Below are 20,328 nucleotides of genomic sequence, written 5' to 3'. Positions count from 1 at the left end.
CTTTTTCTGCTAGTAAGTACTCAGGAAAAAGCGCAATCAATGCTGAAAAACACAGATTTTGCAGATGAGGAAAATGAAGCTCACTGAGATTAAGGGACATGTCCTTGATTTTGTAACAGTGATCTTATATAACCGAAAGGAGGATTTGAACCTGGTTCCTTATTTCAGTGTCAGATTAGACTACAAAATAATTTTAATATTCAATAATCAACATAGTAAAATTCTTTCATTTCCAATCAACAAAAACATTGTGGAAAATTTCTGAATAAAGAATTTTTTATCAATTCTTCAACCAATCAAAAAATCAAAAATTTTTATCAATACTGCATTTCAGTATGAAACAGTTTACTTATATAAGTCTTCCTAGATCCATGAACTCCAACTTAATTCTTTATAAAAATGCAGCATTCTTGTAGTTTCTCTGTCAGAAGTGAAAATGACAGGTGAAAATGTTTAACCAGGTTAAACAGCCTGGTTTGTTTTAGATGTCAAGGCTCTTATACTTAAAAACAAATGTATTATTTATACATATTATTCCTTGTGACTAATTCAAAGCTAAAATTATAAAAATTGTTTTTTAATCAGTTATAAGTTAGATCAATAAATCTCATACAATAATTATTGACTATAAATATGCAGAGAAATGCATTTTTATGAAGTCAGTGACAAAAGCTAAGGCCTGAAAACAGAAACTGTAATGTTATTATCCATTATGACAAATTAATATACAGGCATAAGTTTTCAATTTCTAAAGAAGAATATTAACATATTATAAAGGTATCAATCTATCACTTTTTTTAAAAATCTATAATACGGATTTAATTTTAATTGAATTAAAATTTTTCTGACATTATAGTGTATTGAAAAGTGAGTAAAAGACTTTTAGTCTGCTTTTTTATTTCATTTTATAATTATGTTTGAAAATAGTAATATCATGTTTTAGAGAAAATGTTAAGTACATTAGGAATGTTGTTTGTGAGGTCTATAACATGTTTTTAGTAAAATTCTTTTTCTATTTAAAAAAGTTAGAATGGATTCTGTTATTTGCAACTAAGAACTCCAACCTATAGGAAAGGAAGATGAAAGGGATTGTTTTAAAACAGATTTCAAAAGCCCAGAAGCCACACTGCACAACTGCCCTAAAATAAATACACAGAAGAATAACAAGAGTCTTGGGATTATTATGTCACATCTCTAAGACTCAAATAATATTACAATTTCACTTCATATTTATTTTTAAATGATACCTGTGGCGGATTCATTTTGATATTTGGCAAATCTAATACAGTTATGTAAAGTTTAAAAATAAAATAAAATTAAAAAAAAAGAAAAAAAAAAAAAGAAAATATTTCAGTGTCTACACCTTTCAATTTCCTTTTATCTGCAGGGCCTCCATTCAACCACAAATTGATAATAATACTAAATGTATTGAGTCTCATTTATGTATCATATGTTAAAACAGATACAGAAATGGAAATAAAGCCTACATTTTTGCCTTCAATGAATTTACTGTGTCATCTGATCAGGAAGACACAATAAAAAGGAAAGTTGCACAGCTCAAAGGTCAATAACACAAAAGGTGATAGGACTGTTCTAAGCATATTAAAATACTGAAAGTTTTACAAGTATGTATTATTAACTTTCCTATTGTTTAACATTCAGTATGCCATTAGGTACAAAGTTGTATGAATGCTTGTTTTGAGTTATAAGTAATAATAACAAAAAGAAGAGCTGACATTAGTTGTTTCTTTTGTGCTAGACACTTCTTGATACTGCATTTGCTTGAAATTATAAACTGAGATTATTTTGAAACTTGAGCTAGCTTTAAACCTTAAAAAATCAAAAATCAAAGTCATGAAATAAATACAAACCAAACTTATGGGATTATAATTTATCAGGGGTAAATAAAGTTATATTCTTGTGCTTTTTAACTTTTTTTTAATTGTTTAAAAATATAATGCATTTTAAACACATTTCCCCTTTCTTGTGTTCTTGTTTCCTGTTCTCTATGTACAATCAAAGGCTTCTTCCCTTCCACAGACATGTCATTCTAGATATGTATCACTGCACATGTGACCCTACAAAACCATGCACACGGCATGCTCCCCTGTGTCTCTGGGCTGTCTCCGTCATTAGTGAAAGTATATGCATTATCACACAGTGCAGACGATATAAACCACCTTATGTAGGAACGATCTAAACTGCCGTCTGCATCCTAAACATCATTTTTACCAGGTGAAAGCATTTTAGGTAATTGATTTTACCTAATTGTTCATTTGTTCTCCACTATGGTGTATTAAATAAAGCAGCTCATAAAGTGTAAATAAAATGTGTAAGTGCATTAACAGTCTTCTCAAATGCTTTTTAAAGGTAAAACCTTTTGTAATCAGTATTAACTAATTTCTGTAAGAGCTTGATGCATTATGAATTCATTTGATGTTAATAGGTGCCATTTTCTTCTGGAGGGCAGTGATAATAAGAAACTGAGAAGGTATATGTCTGAAGAGATAAACAGATTATAGTTTTAATAAAAAACTATGAATCTCTTTAGTAGCCCACTAAAGTGGAAAGATTGAAGGCAGGAGAAGAAGGAGACAACACAGGATGAGATGGCTGGATGGCATCACCAACTCGATGGACCTGAGTTTGAGTGAACTCCGGGAGTTGGTGATGGACAGGGAGGCCTGGCATGCTGCAATCCATGGGGTCACAAAGAGTCGGACATGACTGAGCAACTGAACTGAAAGTTGAGATAATAAATGCTACCAGACACCAGAGGCTAAAATTTAGAAATAACTAAGAAATAGAGAATAGCCAGTCTTTGAACACCTCCGCTCATTCTCTCACACCTAAAGCTTACATAGGTCCTCAGTTCAGTTCAGTCTCTCAGTCGTGTCTTACTCTGCGACCCCATGAACCACAGCATGCCAGGCCTCCCTGTCCATCACCAACTCCCGGAGTTCACCCAAACCCGTGTTCATTGAGTCGGTGATGCCATCCAACCATCTCATTCTCTGTCGTCCCCTTCTCCTCCTGCCTTCAATCTTTCCCAGCATCAGGATCTTTTCAAATGAGTCCGTTCTTCATATCAGGAGTTTCAGCTTCAACATCAGTTCCTCCAATGAACACCCAGGACTGATCTCCTTTAGGATGGACTGGTTGGATCTCCTTGCAATCCAAGGGACTCTCAAGAGTCTCCTCTAACACCACAGTTTAAAAGCATCAATTCTTCAGCGCTCAGCTTTCTTTATAGTCCAACTCTCACATCCATACATAACCACTGGAAAAACCATAGCCTTGACGAGATGGACAAAGTAATATCTCTGCTTGCTGTCTAGGTTGGTCATAACTTTCCTTCCAAGGATAAGCGTTTTTTAATTTCATGGCTGCAATCACCACCTGCAGTGATTTTGGAGCCCAGAAAAATAAAGTCAGCCACTGTTTCCACTGTTTTCCCATCTATTTGCCATGAAGTGATGGGACCGGATGCCATGATCTTAGTTTTCTAAATGTTGAGCTTTAAGCCAACTTTTTCACTTTCTTCTTTCACTTTCATCAAGAGGCTCTTTAGTTCTTCTTTACTTTCTGCCATAAGGGTGGTGTCATCTGCATATCTGAAATTATTGATATTTCTCCTGGCAATCTTGATTCCAGCTTGTGCTTCCTCCAGCCCAGCGTTTCTCAAGATGTAAGTAAATCTTATCACACCAAAATGTGTGTTCAGCAATTCAGATGCCTCCTCCTTTAGCATTCCACCACCTCACACCGGTCCTTCTCCACCAGGGGTCTAGTGCCTTTGAAATCCTACTTCTGCTTGTCCCCAATCCCACCCCAAAGTCTTTCATCACAAAAGCAGCAGATTAATGTATTAATTCAAAGGATTAAAAAGAATGGATTCCACCCTCAAATAGACTATGTGCATTTTTTAATGTTAAAAAGATAAATCCATTAAGATTGTTCCAAACCCAAAATTACAGTCTTCAGACAAGGAGAAAAAGTCCAAAAAATTATAAAAGCCTATCATTTGAATTTCAGAACACAGCAATTAGAGTCTTACTTCAACTGACCATTACCTTTGCTTTACAGATTTAACCAGAATCTGATTCCCATGTGCATGCCCATTCTCAAAAATTTCAACTGCCTTGAAGCTTTTGCATTACCTGTACACAACAGGAACACCAACGCCTTTCATCAGCCAGTTACACCTAGAGTTATTCCACCCCCAAGCTGCTACTTTCAGACCCATATTACTCACACAGTGCCCTTTATCCTCCTTAGCAATATCATTCTTTTGCTGAAAACTAATGGGCTTTCTCTTTACCTAATTTCCAGCATCATCATCAGTGACTTCAATATCCAAATTTATTACCGATCCATAAGCCTGACCTTATAGTCCTGTGATTTCATCTCCTCTAACCTTCAACTGTACTCCATTCAGCCACCTACTCACATGGTCACCATCTCATTATATTTTTCTCCTTATCATAAAATTTGTACCTCTGTTAATTTATAGTCACTGACCTCAACAAAGGAACACTTTACAGCAACTCTTGTTTCCAACTTGCCATCTCTTCAAAGTTCCAATCCTCATCACGTTTCCCATCAGCCTCAATTTTTTTTAAATAACTATTTTTCTCAAATAAAATCTTATATAAACACTAGCAAAGAAAACAGATGATGTACATTTACATATTTAATGGTATACATTTATTTTTTATAAGTTTATATTTACCATTTCATCAACCTCAAATTTTATCTGACTTATTTTGATGCAAGATATGCAATATATCAGAAGATAACTTCTACAGTTCTTGCAATAAATATGCAAACCCATCTGCATCTATCCCTTCCTGCCTCTCTGCTTGAGAGAGAAGAGCTTACCCTCTCTGCATCCAAAACCTTCATCTTCTGCTTATAATCCCATTTTCTCCAACTCCACATAAACATATCCAGTTCTAGAAACTTCACTTTTCAACCATGCATCCCCTCTTCTCCCTGCTGGCTTCTTCTCATTAGCATTTAAATCTAAGTTCTTCCTCCAACCCAAAACAAAGTATATCCTCCCCATCTCTCTCCTCCTTTCATGATCAAAGCCTTGAAAGGACTTTTTTTTTTTTTTTTTTTACATGCAGTGACTGTAATTCCTCACAGCTCATGATTCCCCCATTTGCTTCTCCTTCCAGGTTTCTCAGGGATATAAAGAAACAAGCAGGCATCAACTCAAGGGAGCCAACTGTGTGCACCTTTCCCCAGCTTCACAAGGATGTAACACTGGTAGCTCAAAAATAATAGCAGGGATGTTTACCCCATGAAAACTGGCAAATGCTACAATGCCATGAATCAGTTTGTTTATTTGCCAGCACACTGCTGTTTGTCTTCTGTGCCGGCTGCAGCTCAGTCTCTTCAGTCATGTCCAACTCCTTGCGACCCTACGGACTGTAGCTTGCCAGGCTCCTCAGTCCATGGGATTCTGCAGGCAAGAATACTGGAGTGGGTTGCCATGCCCTCCTCTGTATCTTCTCCTACAATTCTCCAAATGGCATGTTTTTAACACTTCTTAGATGCTACTATAGAAACACTAACGTCCCATTCTTTTCATTCTCAGCAATTCAAATATTACCAATGTACTGAGAATTCTCACATTATGCCACCACCCCAAAACTCACTCCATAAATCTACCCAAATTCTCCATGTTCCTCTTCATTTAAATTGATTCATGCTCATGTCAACCTTACATAAAGTTTCTTTGAAAAGCGGAGTGCCCTCTGCAATTTTTCAATAAGTGACTCACTTGGTTGCTCAAGCAAGAAAACTGGGTATTATCCTTGACTCTTCAACCTTCCTTCTTTACCAGTGTATTCTATCTCCTAAACATTTCTCAAAATCACAAACTTCTTTTCTTTTGTTGTTCTATAGCCACAAGCCATAATTTAAGTTACGTGAACACCCTTCTAACTCATTTCTTTGCATCCAGAATTGTTCCAGCTCAATCCATTAGCTTCACTACAACAATAATAGTGTTTTTAAAAAAACAAATATAAAGGCCATGTTATTCTCCTACTTAAAACCCTAAATGCTTCTAACCGTCTAAAATATTTCCATAGTTCACTAAATATTTTCTAACCTGGCTCCTGTTGCCTCCAGGTTCACCCCTCTCTTTTCTAGTTTTCTGTATGCTACAGCCCTTTCAAATGACTTCAGTTTCCAAATTTTGGTGCGCTTTCACCTTCTGCACCCCTTTCTACCTCCCAAAGTTCTCTACTTCTTCTTGTGCTATTAGTTGTTGCCTCTAACTTTTAATTCAGTAATGATTTCTCCTTCTACACCTTTGCTTTTGAATTCTGTAGTCGTCCCTCTGTGTCCTTCGAGGACCAGTTCCAGGATCCCCCTCGGATACCACAATCTCCAGATGTTCAAAACTCTTGCATTAAATGGGATAGTATTTCCACATTTTATAACTGTTTTCAAAGAATTACATTACCACATAGTATGCCTCTCTCTCTTGTAAACAAAGATACTGCTTTTCAGCCTATCAGCACCACTGTTTTGTCTTTAATGTAACAAAAATTTAATACATTTAGAGACATGACTATTAAACTAGGTGCCATAAAAACTGTATAAAGCTTCATTCAGTGTATAGCTCAGACTACTATGAAGCAATCTTATCCATTGAACTAGGCTACCATTAAGCAATCACACTGCTTCTTAACTATCAATATACACATCTTTATACCTGTAAGTAAACATGAATCTCTCTTTCACATTATCTTTTCACCTTTGATGCCGAGTCTTAGTAATATGTATAACATCCACATTGTTTTCTATCACATAAGATAATACTGATGAAGGTACTTAGACACAAATGATTCACTTTCATCTTTAAACAGATGAAATAAAGTTAGGCTATTAGATAAATATAGTTCATACTATAAGTGAATTTCCTTTTATGATTTTCTTAATAACATTTTCTTTTCCCTAGCTTTATGTAAATATATAGAATTGAATGTTGTTACTGTTGTTTAGTCATGGCTGACTCTTTACAACCCCATGGACTCAAGTCTGCCAGGTTCCTCTGTCCATGGAATTTCCCAGGTAAGAATACTGGAGTGGATTGCCACTTCCTTCTCCAGGGGATCTTTCTGACCCAGTGATTGAACCTGTGTCTCCTGCTCTGGCAGGCAAATTCTTTACCACAGAGCCACCAGTGAAGGCCATATTATTGATTATATAATGCATGTGTGCTAAGTCACTTTAGTCATGTCTGACTCTGTGTGACCCCATGGACTGTAGCCCAGCAGGCTCCTCTGCCCATGGGTTTCTCCAGGCAAGAATACAGGCAAGGGTTGTCATGCCTTCCCTCCAGGGGATCTTACCAACCCAGGGATCAAACCCACGTCTCTCATGTCTTCTGCATTGGCAGGCCGGTTCTTTACCACTGGCACCACCTGGGAAGCCCATATAACACATGAAAGTGAAAGTCGCTGTTGTGTCTGACTCTATATAGTCCATGGAATTCTCCAGGCCAGAATACTAGAGTGGGTAGCCTTTCCCTTCTCCAGGGGATCTTCCCAAACCAGGGATTGAACCCAGGTCTTCTGCATTGCAGGCAGATTCTTTACCAGCTGAGCCAGAAAGGAAGCTCATATAACACATATTACATACAAAATATGTGTTAATCAAATGTTTATCAGTAAGGTTTCTGATCAACAGTAGATTACTGACAGTTACATTTTTGTGAACTAGTCAAAAGCTATATACTGATTTTCCACTGTGCATGGGGAGCAGTGGTTAGTGCCACTAACCCCAACATTGTTCAAGGGTCAACTGTAATGTGAAGACTAAGAATATCATAAGAACAAAATTCTCTTTTGCAAAGTACAATAATCTGAGCCAACAGTCCGTAGTATAAGGTAAAGACTTCAAATACATCTTATTTTATCTTATTTATGCCTAATATAAAAATATCAAAGCACAAAGAAAGGTACATCACAGGTCTCTATCAAAGTTTGCTTACCCTGAATACATGCTAAATATATATAGTTACAGATTTGTAGAAATCTGTGAGCATCATCTAAAAAATAAGTGAATGATTCCCCCCTTCACTCAAAAAACAAAACAAAAAAACTTTGCAAGTATCTGTATGTGTGAGGCTGTGTGCATCCCACACTGACCTGAGCAGACGTGTGGTAAAATGAGACAACTGTTCGAAAAAGTTCTGCCCCCAGATGCTGTGTCCTGTGGTTTGCTGGGCAAATGTTAGTAACCTTCCACTTACTTTAATTTAGACTTCAAGTGCCACAATTAAAAGTGCTTTAACTTTCAAAATGGATAGTCACAATAAACCATTGATTAACCACTGCTGCCTTTATTGGTCTCAGTTAAAACACTAAGCTACCTAGGAAGGCATGCAAGACTAAGGACAATGAGAAGCTTCAGAATGAAAAGTTTGGGAAAGAAGTAAGAGTGGAGTGAGAGCTGGTCAACAGGGCCAAATGAGGCCACAGAGACTGGAAGGGCAAGGAGTGCTTCCAAAAGGGAAGCAGAGGGAGCTCCTCTATGTCACAGTTCGGTCAAGGGCTGTTCCAGCCAGGGATCATTATATTTGCTTTTCTCCTTTAACAAAGTCTAAAAAACATAAAGGATCTGGTCTGGCCCAGGCCTCTTTCAGGCAGCATTTTTTTTTTCTAACAGAACACAATGTAGCCAACCCCATGAAGTGAAGTAAGTCGCTCAGTCGTGCCCTACTCTTTGCGACCCCATGGACTGCAGCCTCCCAGGCTCCTCCTTCCATGGGGTTTTCCAGGCAAGAGTACTGGAGTGGGTTGCCATTTCCTTCTCGAAGCCACCCCCATAGAGAGTCTGAAAAGTCTCCAAAGGGGACAGTATACTCAGGGCTGCTCCATCTCTGCTTCTCCAGATTGGCCAGAGAAGTAAAGAAACGTCCTCTGAAAAATCTTTTACAGTGGATAGTACTGGGGGTTTTTACCCAACTTTATTAACTATAATTAACACATGCTGTGCTTACTTCCCATTTCAGACTTTTTCTTTTTTAAAAGAGAGAGTCAGGACAAGACATACAGTGAACATTTAAACCTAACATCTCTTTCCTTTAAAAAAAAAATAACCAAATATATTATATTTTAAAAAACAGATGCATTTTAATCTGCTTACTATGGCTCAATGAAGAATCACTGCCCTATAATTCAAATATTTAAATGGTACATTTTTTTCCCTAAGCAGTCCCAGAACAACTTAGTATGAGTGGATTCAAGTGATTTTCAAATATCAGAATCCAAATGTTCACACACAGCTTTCTGGACCTTTTTTGGTAATGTTTTTAATATTTATTGTTGTTGCTTAGTTGCTAAATCGTATCCAACTCTTTTGTGATCCCATGGACTGCAGCCTGCCAGCTCCTGTGTCCATCAGATTTTCCAGGCAAGAATACTGGAATGGGTTGCCATTTCCTTCTCCAGGGGAAACTCCTAAATTTAATAGCTTCATAAAGCCATATTTTATGTAACTAAAAACTTGTATTCAAATGCTGAGCAATTCAGTTGCTCAGTCGTCCAACTCTTGGCAACCCCATGGACTGCAACACACCAGGCCTCTCTGTCCATCACCAACTCCCGGAGCTTACTCAAACTCATGTCCATTGAGTCGATGATGCCATCCAACCATCTCATCCTCTGTCGTCCCCTTCTCCTCCTGCCTTCAATCTTTCCCAGCATCAGGGTCTTTTCAAATGAGTCAGCTCTTCGAATCAAGTGGCCAAAATATTAGAGCTTCAGCTTCATCAACAGTCCTTCCAATGAATATTCAGGACTGATTTCCTTTAGGATCGACTGGTTGAATCTCCTTGCAGTCCAAGGGACTTTCAACAGCCTTCTCCAACACCACAGTTCAAAAGCATCAATTCTTCGGTGCTCAGCTTTCTTCACAGTCCAACTCTCACATCCACATATGACTACTGGAAAAACCATAACTTTGACTAGATGGATCTTTGTTGGCAAAGTAACTTTAATGAGTATGAAATTCTCAACGTGCTTTTATTTACTCTCCTAGAACTTCCACAGTTACTCTGGAATGCCATGAAAATATGGTTTTAAAATTCAGTCTCAAAAACTTTCAAAACACCCTGAAATATTTATGTATATTTTTATGTACAGACTATATAAGTACATATAATATGTATATGTGTGTGAGCTCAACAGCTCAGTCCTTTCTGATTCTTTGTGACCCCAGGGACTCTAGCCTGCCATGCTCTTCTGTCCATGGAATTTTCCAGGCAAGATTACTGGAGCAGGTCACCGTTTCCTCCTCCAGAGGATTTCCCCGACCCAGAGATCAAACCCACATCTTCAGAATCTCCTGCACTGGCAGGTGGATTCTTTACCACTGAGCCACCTGAGAAGCCTAATATGTATGTATATATGTATAATATATACACATATACCTATAATATGTATATACAAAATATATTACGTGTATATATATTTTAAGCTGTTTTGAAAGTCTTTTTTTGAGACTGAGAATTTTAAAAACATATATACACATACATATATATATATTTATATACACACATACTGTGGAAACAGTTGTTTGATATTGAAATAAAGGACAGTCATTGAACTATTTACACACTTGATGTATGCTCCTTTTCAAATTACCTAAGACATAGTATTTCAAACACTGAGTCTAAAGGTAATCTGAGTGAAGAGATCAAGTTATTGTGCTTAAGAAAAGTGAACAGACTGTACATCACTGTAAAATATTCAGATTCATTCAAATGACTCTTTCACATTCCCTTATCAATGATAAATGTTGTCTCTAAAGGAATGTTGTCTATATATTTTTTTTCTGATGACAGAATTTTCCAAGTTAGAACAAAAGTTTGAATCTAGTTATAAGAGTCTATCATTTTTAGGACAATAATGTTAGTGTTGATATCCCTTTGGCAAGTCTTGAGTATGTTTCTTTTTGCTTTTTGTAATGAATGGCACAAACTTTAGGATAAATCATCTAAATAAATAACGGCATCTATTTTTCACTTATTGACTAAGGTTTGTTGAAATAGTCACAAGGCTGAAAATTCTGTAAGAGTTATCAAATCAATATATTACAAGATTCAAGAAATGGTAAAATAATAATGTAAATCAAAAGCCAGGAAGAAAACATTATGAATTTTTTTTAAGTATAATGTTAACATTATAAACTCATTAGACAACCTATAAATGGAAATACTAAATTTTGGTATTGTTTGTAGAATGCTTCTTATAGAAGTGAGATATCTTTACAATCTTTAACTCTAGTAAGGGAGAATAGCTTGAGGTCTTTTTTTTTTTTTTTTCCCACTGAATCTTGAAGTTTCTACTTGGTGATTTCTCAAGTTATAAAACATTAATGAGCATTACAAGCACTATTTCACAAACTACAAATTAAAGTTCTAAAGCATTTAAAAAGGCTACATTTAAAGGCTTAAGAGCCTACATTTCTGATTATACAGAAGTTATCCCATGAGCGATTTCTAAGTAAGGGTTGGCCAAAAAGGTCACTAGGGTTTTTCCACAAGATCTTATGGACAACCTTGAATGAATTTTTTCAGTCAACCCAATAAAATAATAATGAAAACAAGGTAAAAAGTAACTGCATGATTCCAGCGTGGCCTGATGATAGCTGCTACTATGTCCTGACAGCCATGGAAAACAGTTTCCACATCTCCAAGGAAAACCAGACTTTAAGGTCTCCCAGCATTGAATTCAATGGCACCCCACTCCAGTACTCTTGCCTGGAAAATCCCATGGATGGAGGAGCCTGGTGGGCTGCAGTCCATGGGGTCGCAAAGAGTCAGACACAACTGAGTGACTTCACTTTCACTTTTCACTTTCATGCATTGGAGAAGGAAATGGCAACCCACTCCAGTGTTCTTGCCTGGAGAAGCCCAGGGACAGGGGAGCCTGGTGGGCTGCCATCTATGGGGTCGCACAGAGTCAGACACGACTGAAGCGACTTAGCAGCAGCAGCAGCATTGAATTAGATCCCCTTTTTCTAAATAATTTTATAAATAATTTCTAAATAAGTTTCTAAAATAATCTTTCAGAATCAGTAAGCTATTAAAACTGGGCACATATCCCCCCAGAAATTGGTAAGATTGTTTTTGGTAAAATTATATCAAATAATAAAAACAAAATTTTATTTTGCATTCTGCGTCCCTTCATGGAATTTGCAATCCAACAGGAAACATACAAAGTATATCTGAAAAACCAAGCTATAGCAGGATATAACAGAGTTATGAAACTGGGTTGTTTTCTCTCCTCATATGTTCCTTGTTTCTGAACATGCAAATGGTAAACTGAGGACTTCTTAAAGTAAGGTCTACATCAAGGTAGAAAAACAAAGGTGGCTTTGAAATACTTTCATTTCTAGCTGTTTTCTCCAAAATCCTAAGACTTTGGGGAACTCAAATGAATTTTGATTTCCACCAAAGGCAACACACTCAAGGAAAGGGTTTCCACAGTATAAAATAACTGTCCTAGCCTTTTGTTGATAAGGGAAGGGATGGTGAAGTAGGGGCTAAAACAAAAGGAAATAAAAAGGAAAATCAAAATGACATACAAATCAAAGCAAGAATGTCCAGAGTAAATGATGAACAGGTTCACATCAAGAAAAGAACCATGAGAGACAGCTGTTCTTGATCAAGGACAAAGCTGTCCCACAGGACTACAGGCAGCAGAGCACACAAACTAACAACCCAAACATCACACAATCAAGTTTGGCTCAGGGAACAAGAACCATTATCGTCTGATATCATCTACAGAAGATTTCAATTTATTATCAGCTAACACACTGCCCAACAGCCAAGCAGGAGGAGAGATGCCTGAGTCACAAATTGTATACATAGCACCTGAATCTCTTCCTGATACCATCTCTACGCACAAAGCTTTAGGATTCTCCACCTGAAGCCAATACAACTTTGTAACTCAACTGTACTTCAATTAAAAAATCTTTTTAAACCTTAAGGATTATTTCGAGCCCAAGAAGAAACAGGTGATACACTGAAGATCTAGTAGGCAGGTAGGGTTGGCAAAACTGAAATAAGCCACCTTGAATCTGTGTTTAGACTCTTCCCCAAGAATTACAGTCACTATGTATCTTAAGAGGGAATTTACACTTCCAGAGGAGTTTAGCCAAGTACTAGGATGTAGAAAGTCACATTTAAAAAATCACTGCTCAAAAAAAAAAAAAAAATCACTACAAATCATGTATATTTTCCTAGGGTTTAAATATTACGTCAGGAATTTTAAGGAAAATATTAAGCAATTTAATGGTAATTCAAAGAATAATTTTTACACATTAAAACAGAATAGACTTATTATGGAACAGAACATGAAACTAAAGTACTAAGTATTATAGCCTTTACCTTCGGATTTAAAAATATTCCCTTCGACTCTGCCCTAGAGTTTTAGCTCCCTCTCCTCTGGGAATAAAATTCTTCAGTAGGAAAGGTAATAAACGCTGTTACACAATAACATGTGAAATTCATTGTGAATCTTTAGGGTACTCTTTATCTTCGGGGGTAAAAAAACTTTAAAAACGAGATTCCATTGACAAAGTATGTTACAAAGTACATATTGAAAGAAGCAAATATTTATATAAACATAGGTGATTTAAACAGATATGAAGAAGCATTTCATACTTTGATGTGGAAAGTTACTCCCTTCATCCTCATTTAGGTAAAAAGGATTTTGGGGTTTTTTTCCGACTCACCAGCTCTACGCAGCCGCCTCCCTCACCCCTTGCGGCCTCTCAAGGTTTCTTGGTTTTCTTCACAGAAGAGGAGCTGGAGATGATTTCCATCGCTTCCTCCTGGACGCGATGGGTGCGATGATGGTAGACGATGGTGCCCTTGCTAGGAGCATGCCCCAGGCCAGGTTCAGGCTCCTCCAGGGCCCGCACCAACGCTGGGGTTGCAGCCTCGTAGCACCCAGCCGGGGCCAGCGCCCGGGGCTCGTCCCCACTGGCGGCGCCATCCTGCTCGAGCTGATCCACCTGCACCAGCTCAGGCCGCGCCTCGCTGAGCCTGCGCACCAACCCCTCCTCCGGGCTCAGCTCCACACCCAGCACTGGTTCCAGGCCTTGATAGTCTGTTCCATAGACCCTAGTAGCTCCATCTGCTAGGGTAGTCTTGCCCATAGTCTCAGGAACAACCGGCTTCTCAGCCCCTTTTTTGTGAAGTGACTGCATCAGGAGGACGTTGCTGGGCAGCCAGGCCGGCGGCCGTCAGAAGCTCCCGCGCTCCCGACTACACTGCTTCTGCCGGGACTAGATCTGGAGCAGCTTATATAATGGGTACCCTTCCGCCATCACGTGCTTACTGGCAGCTTACAGCGATGCTTCAGTTGTTCCTTCCGCCGTCGCCAGTGCCAAGCATCAAACACTGGTACCCCGAGGTTTGTGCGTTGTCCAGATCTCGGCCTGGACATTGTCCAGCTTGGCTCAGACGCGGTAATACTGCTCCTTCAAGTCCTCCACAGGTGGCTCCGTCAACTGCTGGCGATCATCCTAGGCATGGTGAAAGACAAAAGGGAGATCAAAGCAGCGGCTGAGGTCAAAGACGTGGTCAGTTTCTGCCTCTGTTTGAGTGTTGTGGTGAAGCTAGAGCTGGTACTCCTGCTCTGAATGCACGGGCACCAACAGTCTTATCGAACGTGGGCAAGGGGACAGCCTTGCCCTCCTCAGCTGCCTGTTGCCAGTGGAAGAACGGGCTCCATCCTTGCATGCTGGGTTGGTGGATGGCATCCACTTCCATGGCCACGTCTTTTTGGAGCCCAACTTGGCCGTCACGGTGCGGTGGCCTTGCCCGTGTCACTGGATAGTGGTGGGTCTACATCCTTCTTGTCAGAGTAGAGCAGTGGTAGACTTCCTGGTGCACATCTGGAGACTTCTGGAAGGCCAGGACTTCGTAGGACTTCTTGGGCTTTTTCTTGTCTGGCTTGATAATCTACTTCTTGCTGATGGTCCCAGAAGCCCTGTGCCTCTCTCATCCCCAAGTTCTAGAATCTCCTACACCTTTGTACCCACAGCCATGGCTCTGGGAGATGAATGCCTGGATTTCCAAGCTGCAGCCAGGTGGCTCCTCTATAGCCATGAAACCATGGACCATTTATTTTTTTTTGGGGGGGGGGGTGCGGGGGGAGGAGGAGAAAGGGATGCAACAACTTTATTGAAATAAAATCTAATGAGAACTTAAAAGGAAGCGCTTAGACACCTCCTTTCAAGCTCAGAACCAAGTGGCTAAGAATGGATTCTTTCAGGATGTTGTGGTCACAGAGGGCATGCCCATCTTCCAGCTTTTTCCGGGTTCCTGTATGGTGTCTGTATCAGCCAATGTCAGCTCGCAGGCAGTAACCAAACCAGTCATTTGAATTGGAAAATTTGAATATGAAGAATTATCCATTCATCAGAGGGAATTTACTAATAAAACGGATAGAGAGAATCTAAAGAACACAGAAAAAGCAGGTGTAAGTGGCAGCCACTCCTGCTAGGACTAAAACCGAGTTTTCAAGGAAGAGCATCCTGGGAGAAAGTCTCCCAGACTGAAGCTCAGAACCAGCTGGAGAAGGTGCAGCTGCCTCCCACTGCAGGGAGAGAATTTCCCTGAGGTGTTGAGTATCAGGCTGGCCAGCCTGAAACTAGCTTCACTAGGGAATTCCAGCAGCACCACTAGGAAGCCACCAGCTGAAGACAATGAGGAGCAGGTCGCTGAAACTTGCTGGGAAGCCCCCTCTAAGCCCCCTCACTAGAAAGCTGCATTCAGAGTGCTGATAAAACTTTCTAAGAAGCTACCCACAGGGGGCATACTTTTGAGTGACCCCTCAAGAGAAGGGCACTTCAGCTGTATATCCCTGGAGCAAAAGGGGAAAACCACTGGGTTCAGGAAGAAGAGTGTCCTTTCTCATGTGGGACCATTGTAGAGCCTTCTACCATAATGCTAAACACTATCCCAAGTGTTAAGTGATGACAAGGTCCAGCTCTGATAGTACAAAACAGGACAAAGGACGGTTTAGGGGCTGAGGCTCTACTTTGAAAACAGACTCATTGTCCTTCCAGACAACTCCAACTATAATCCTTTAGCCATAAAGGAAGACCAGCATCCACTTCAAAACTCTGCATGTCCATCTCTCACCTATACATAAACATTTTGGGGTCTGTGTCGGGGGTTGGATTAATATCAAGAAACATTTGCTTCTGGCCATTTCATTTCTTAGATGAAGCTGCAAATCAATAAGTAACAGTAGGTAATATAAGAGCATTAAGAAAAACATTAAAAAGGTAAAAGAATGACTGCAAGCTCTTTTTCTGAGATAATAGGACACTGTTTGATGGGGAAATCAGTCCTGAATATTCATTGGAAGGACTGATGCTGAAGCTGAAACTCCAATCCTTTGGCCACCTGATGCAAAGAACTGACTCACTAGAAAAGACCCTGATGCTGGGAAATATTGAAGGCAGGAGGAGAAGGGGACAACAGCAGATGAGATGGTTGGATGGCATCACTGATTTGATGGACATGAGTTTGAGTAAGCTCTGGGAGTTAGTGATGGACAGGGAAGCCTGGTGTGCTGCAGCCCCGTGGGGTTGCAAAGGGTCAGACACGACTGAGCGACTGAACTGATTATCCTGTGCATGCATGCTAAGTTCCTTCAGTTGTCCAACTCTTTGTGACCCTATGGACTGTAGCCCACCATGCTCCTCTGTCCTTGGGATTCTTCAGACAAGAATAATGGAGTGTGTTGCCATGCCCTTCTCCAGGGGATCTTCCCAACCCAGGGATCAAACCCACGTCTCTTAGTCACCTGCATTGGCAGACGGGTTCTTTACCACTAGCACCACCAGGGAAGCCCCTTATTATCCTGTATAGGTCATTGTATTGGATTGGTACAGTTTGATATCTAACTAAGTACATATATACATGGATAGATAGATAAATATAGATATATAAAACGATTGATTGGATTGTTTCCTTTATCTACATTTAATTTTTTATTGATAGAGTTAGATTATATCTGGCACAAAGCTTTTGTTTTCTGCCTAATATCTTTTTTATTCCTCTGTTCCTCCTTTACTTTAAGTATTTTTGCACTAAGTAAATTTTTAAATGTAACATAATTTATTTAATATATTTTCACTTTTTTAAGAAAGAATTTTCTTAGTTGATCTGGGGATTTTTGTATATATTTTATTAGAATATACTCTAGATTTATATTGGAATAATTCCATTGAGATATAGAAACATGAATCCTGAAGAGCTTGAGTTTTTGTGGTATTATTCTTATTTGCACTGCATCTATATATCATGCCAATCCAACAATAAATTGTTCTAATTATTACTTAATTGTATTTTTTTAAAGGAGCTGAGAAAAGAAATGAGAGCAGGTATAGATTTATAACACTTATCGTATACATATATATATCTTCTCATGTATCTTTTCTGGTTCTCTACACTTGTCCCTGGGAGAAGGCAATGGCACCCCACTCCAGTACTCTTGCCTGGCAAATCCCATGGACGGAGGAGCCTGGTGGGCTGCAGTTCATGGGGTCGCTAAGAGTCGGACACGACTGAGTGACCTCGCTTTCACTTTTCACTTTCATGCATTGGAGAAGGAAATGGCAACCCACTCCAGTGTTCTTGCCTGGAGAATCCCAGGGAAGAGGAAGCCTGATGGGCTGCCGTCTATGGGGTCTCACAGAGTCGGACACGACTCAAGCAACTTAGCAGTAGCAGAATGACCACCTGGTATCATTTCCTTAGCCCAGTACAGCTTTGTTCCCACCCACCTCCTTTGTGATGTTGGCAAATAACATTTCTATATGTTCTTGACCAAACAGTACAATTCTATACAATTATACTGCTTTATACAAGTTATTTTGTAGTCCTTTAAGAGAAGAGAAAATAATCACTTTACCATTTTCATATTTCTCCAAAATTCAGGGATGATATCCTTTTTTGTATAAACCTTGAACTTTGAGTGATTTAGAAGTTGGGAATTCATAACTAGATCTTAATTAAGCAGGACTAACTTGAGTGATGAAGATTCAAAAGCAAATGTGCAACTGTCTCCTTTGATTGCCCTCAAAGCATTAAGGAAATTACAATTTGAATGTGTTAAGGAGTCTGTTCAATTACTATTTTCTAGTCTTTTTTTAAAAGTCCTATATTTGGAAAGTATATTCCAGAAGAGCTATTTACAATTATAAAAGATGATACTGTTAAAGTGCTGCACTCAATATGTCAGCAAATTTGGAAAACTCAGCAGTGGACATAGGACTGGAAAAGGTCCGTTTTCATTCCCATCTCAAATAAGGAAAATGCCAAAGACTGTTCAAACTACCATGCAATTGCACTCATTTCACATGCTAATGAGGCTTCCCAGGTGGCCCTAGTAGTAAAGAACCCTACTGTCAATGCAAGAGACATAGGAAACTCAGGTTCGATCCCTGACTTGGGAAGATCCCCTGGAAAAGGGCATGGCAATCCACTTCAATATTCTTGCCTGGAAAATCTTATGGACAGAGGTGCCTAGCAGGCTACAGCCCATTGTGTCGCAAAGAGTCAGACACGACTGACGCAGCTTCACACACACACACACACACACACACACACGCTAGCAAGGTTATACTCAAAATCCTTCAAGCTAGACTTCAGCAGTATGTGAAATAAGAACTTCCAGATGTACAAGCTGGATTTAGAAAAGGCAGAGGAACCAGAGATCAAATTGACAACAATCACTGGATCATGGAGAAAGCAAGGGAATTCCAGAAAAGTATCTACTTCTGCTTCATTAACTATGCTAAAGCCTTTGACTGTGTGGATCACAACAAACTGGAAAATTCTTAAAGAGATAGGAATACCAGACCACCTTCCTGTTTCCTGAGAAAACTGTATGCAGGTCAAGAGGCACCAGTTAGAATGAGACATGGAACAACAGACTGTTTCCAAATTGGGAAAGGAGTACGTCAAAGCTGTATATCGTCATCTTACTTATTTAATTTCTATGCAGAGAACATCATATGAACTCCTAGGCTGGATGAATCACAGCTAGAATCAAGATTGCCAAGAGAAATATCATCAACCTCAGATATGCAGATTATACCAATGTAATGGTGGAAAGCAGAGAGCAACTAAAGAGCCTCTTGATGAAGGTAAAAGAGGAAGTGAAAAGGCTGGCTTAAAAACTCAGCTTTCAAATAACTAAGATCGTGGTATCCAGTTCTATCACTTCATGGCAAATAGAAGGGGAACCAATGGAAACAGTGACAGATTTTCTTTTCTTGGGCTCCAAAATCACTGCAGATGGTAGACACGAATGTGAGCAAACTCCATTAGATAGTGGAGGACAAAGGAGCCTGGCTTGCTGCAGTCAATGGGGTCGCAACAAGTCAGACATGACTTAGCAACTGAACAACAATACGTGGGAGGTCCAATGACTGAAACATAATTAAAAGCCTAAATTGATGACTTAACGATGTTGAAAAAGAAGAAGAAGCATTAGGCCTTGATGCTACAGTACAGCATAAAAAGATTTTAGACCCATTTATCTGGCTAATTTAACAGCAGATTTCTCCAACGATGAAGGGAGTGAAATAAATGACCTGTTGCTGTATCATCCAGCCATGCATTTATGATTTCAGTAGTTACAAACATTATTACTCCATCTTCTCAGTTTTATTCTTTTTTTTTTTTAACTGATCTGTAAAATTCAGGTATTATGCATGAATAACACTTTCATGGATGGTAAAAGAGGTCTTATCTGAAATAAGCACCACTTCTCATTTTACAACCATGATATCAAAAGAGACTTACACTCTGACCTTACATTTGAAAGACTGTTGTATGTAATGTGATAAAAAGTCATGGAAGGATTTAGCAGACTTGTAGGTTCAAGTACCTGAGTCCAAGGGTAAAGATGCAAAAGTTAAAATAGTAAGAAAAAATAAAACCTGCTAAAGTAGAATGACTCTTTCCCTCTGGCAAAATCACTGCCTCCCAGAAATAAAATGTAACATCCCAATTCTTTCAAGGGAGACCCTCTGATTTTTCTCTCACCATCGCCCTGGGGCCATATCCAAAGCCATCTTCCTCTTAACTAGATAGCAAGGTTACAGTGAACCTAGAGGAGAAGCTGATATATAAATGGGAATGCTTCTACGTTAGAAAACACTGGTGAGGAAGACCACAAAAGAAAACCTAAAAAGACAAAGAAGTAAATGTGGTATAATCTAGAAAGACAAGAAAGAACAAATTAAATTTAGTATATCAGAAAAAAT

General features: G+C 39.0%; 1 long non-coding RNA gene across 10 annotated transcripts in view; it reads right to left on the bottom strand.

Annotated features, from left to right (window-relative positions):
* LOC102402668 overlaps nt 1–15,748 on the bottom strand; it is a 189,979-nt gene extending 174,231 nt beyond the window's left edge. For 3 of the 10 annotated variants that reach the window (XR_006640687.1, XR_006640690.1, XR_006640692.1), the window contains exon 1: nt 13,768–15,728. This is a non-coding gene — a long non-coding RNA (DNA methyltransferase 1-associated protein 1). Of the gene's footprint in view, nt 1–4,024; nt 5,471–13,767 lie in introns of those variants that run through there. The other 7 variants (XR_006640685.1, XR_006640691.1, XR_006640689.1 and 4 more) reach the window with 7 other exon arrangements.
* Nucleotides 15,749–20,328: the final 4,580 nt, after the last annotated feature.

Source organism: Bubalus bubalis, chromosome 1 (genome assembly GCF_019923935.1).
Source record: "Bubalus bubalis isolate 160015118507 breed Murrah chromosome 1, NDDB_SH_1, whole genome shotgun sequence".
Taxonomy (NCBI): Eukaryota; Metazoa; Chordata; class Mammalia; order Artiodactyla; family Bovidae; genus Bubalus; species Bubalus bubalis.
Note: the sequence above shows the minus strand (reverse complement) of the source record. Positions and strands in the feature narration are given on the sequence as shown.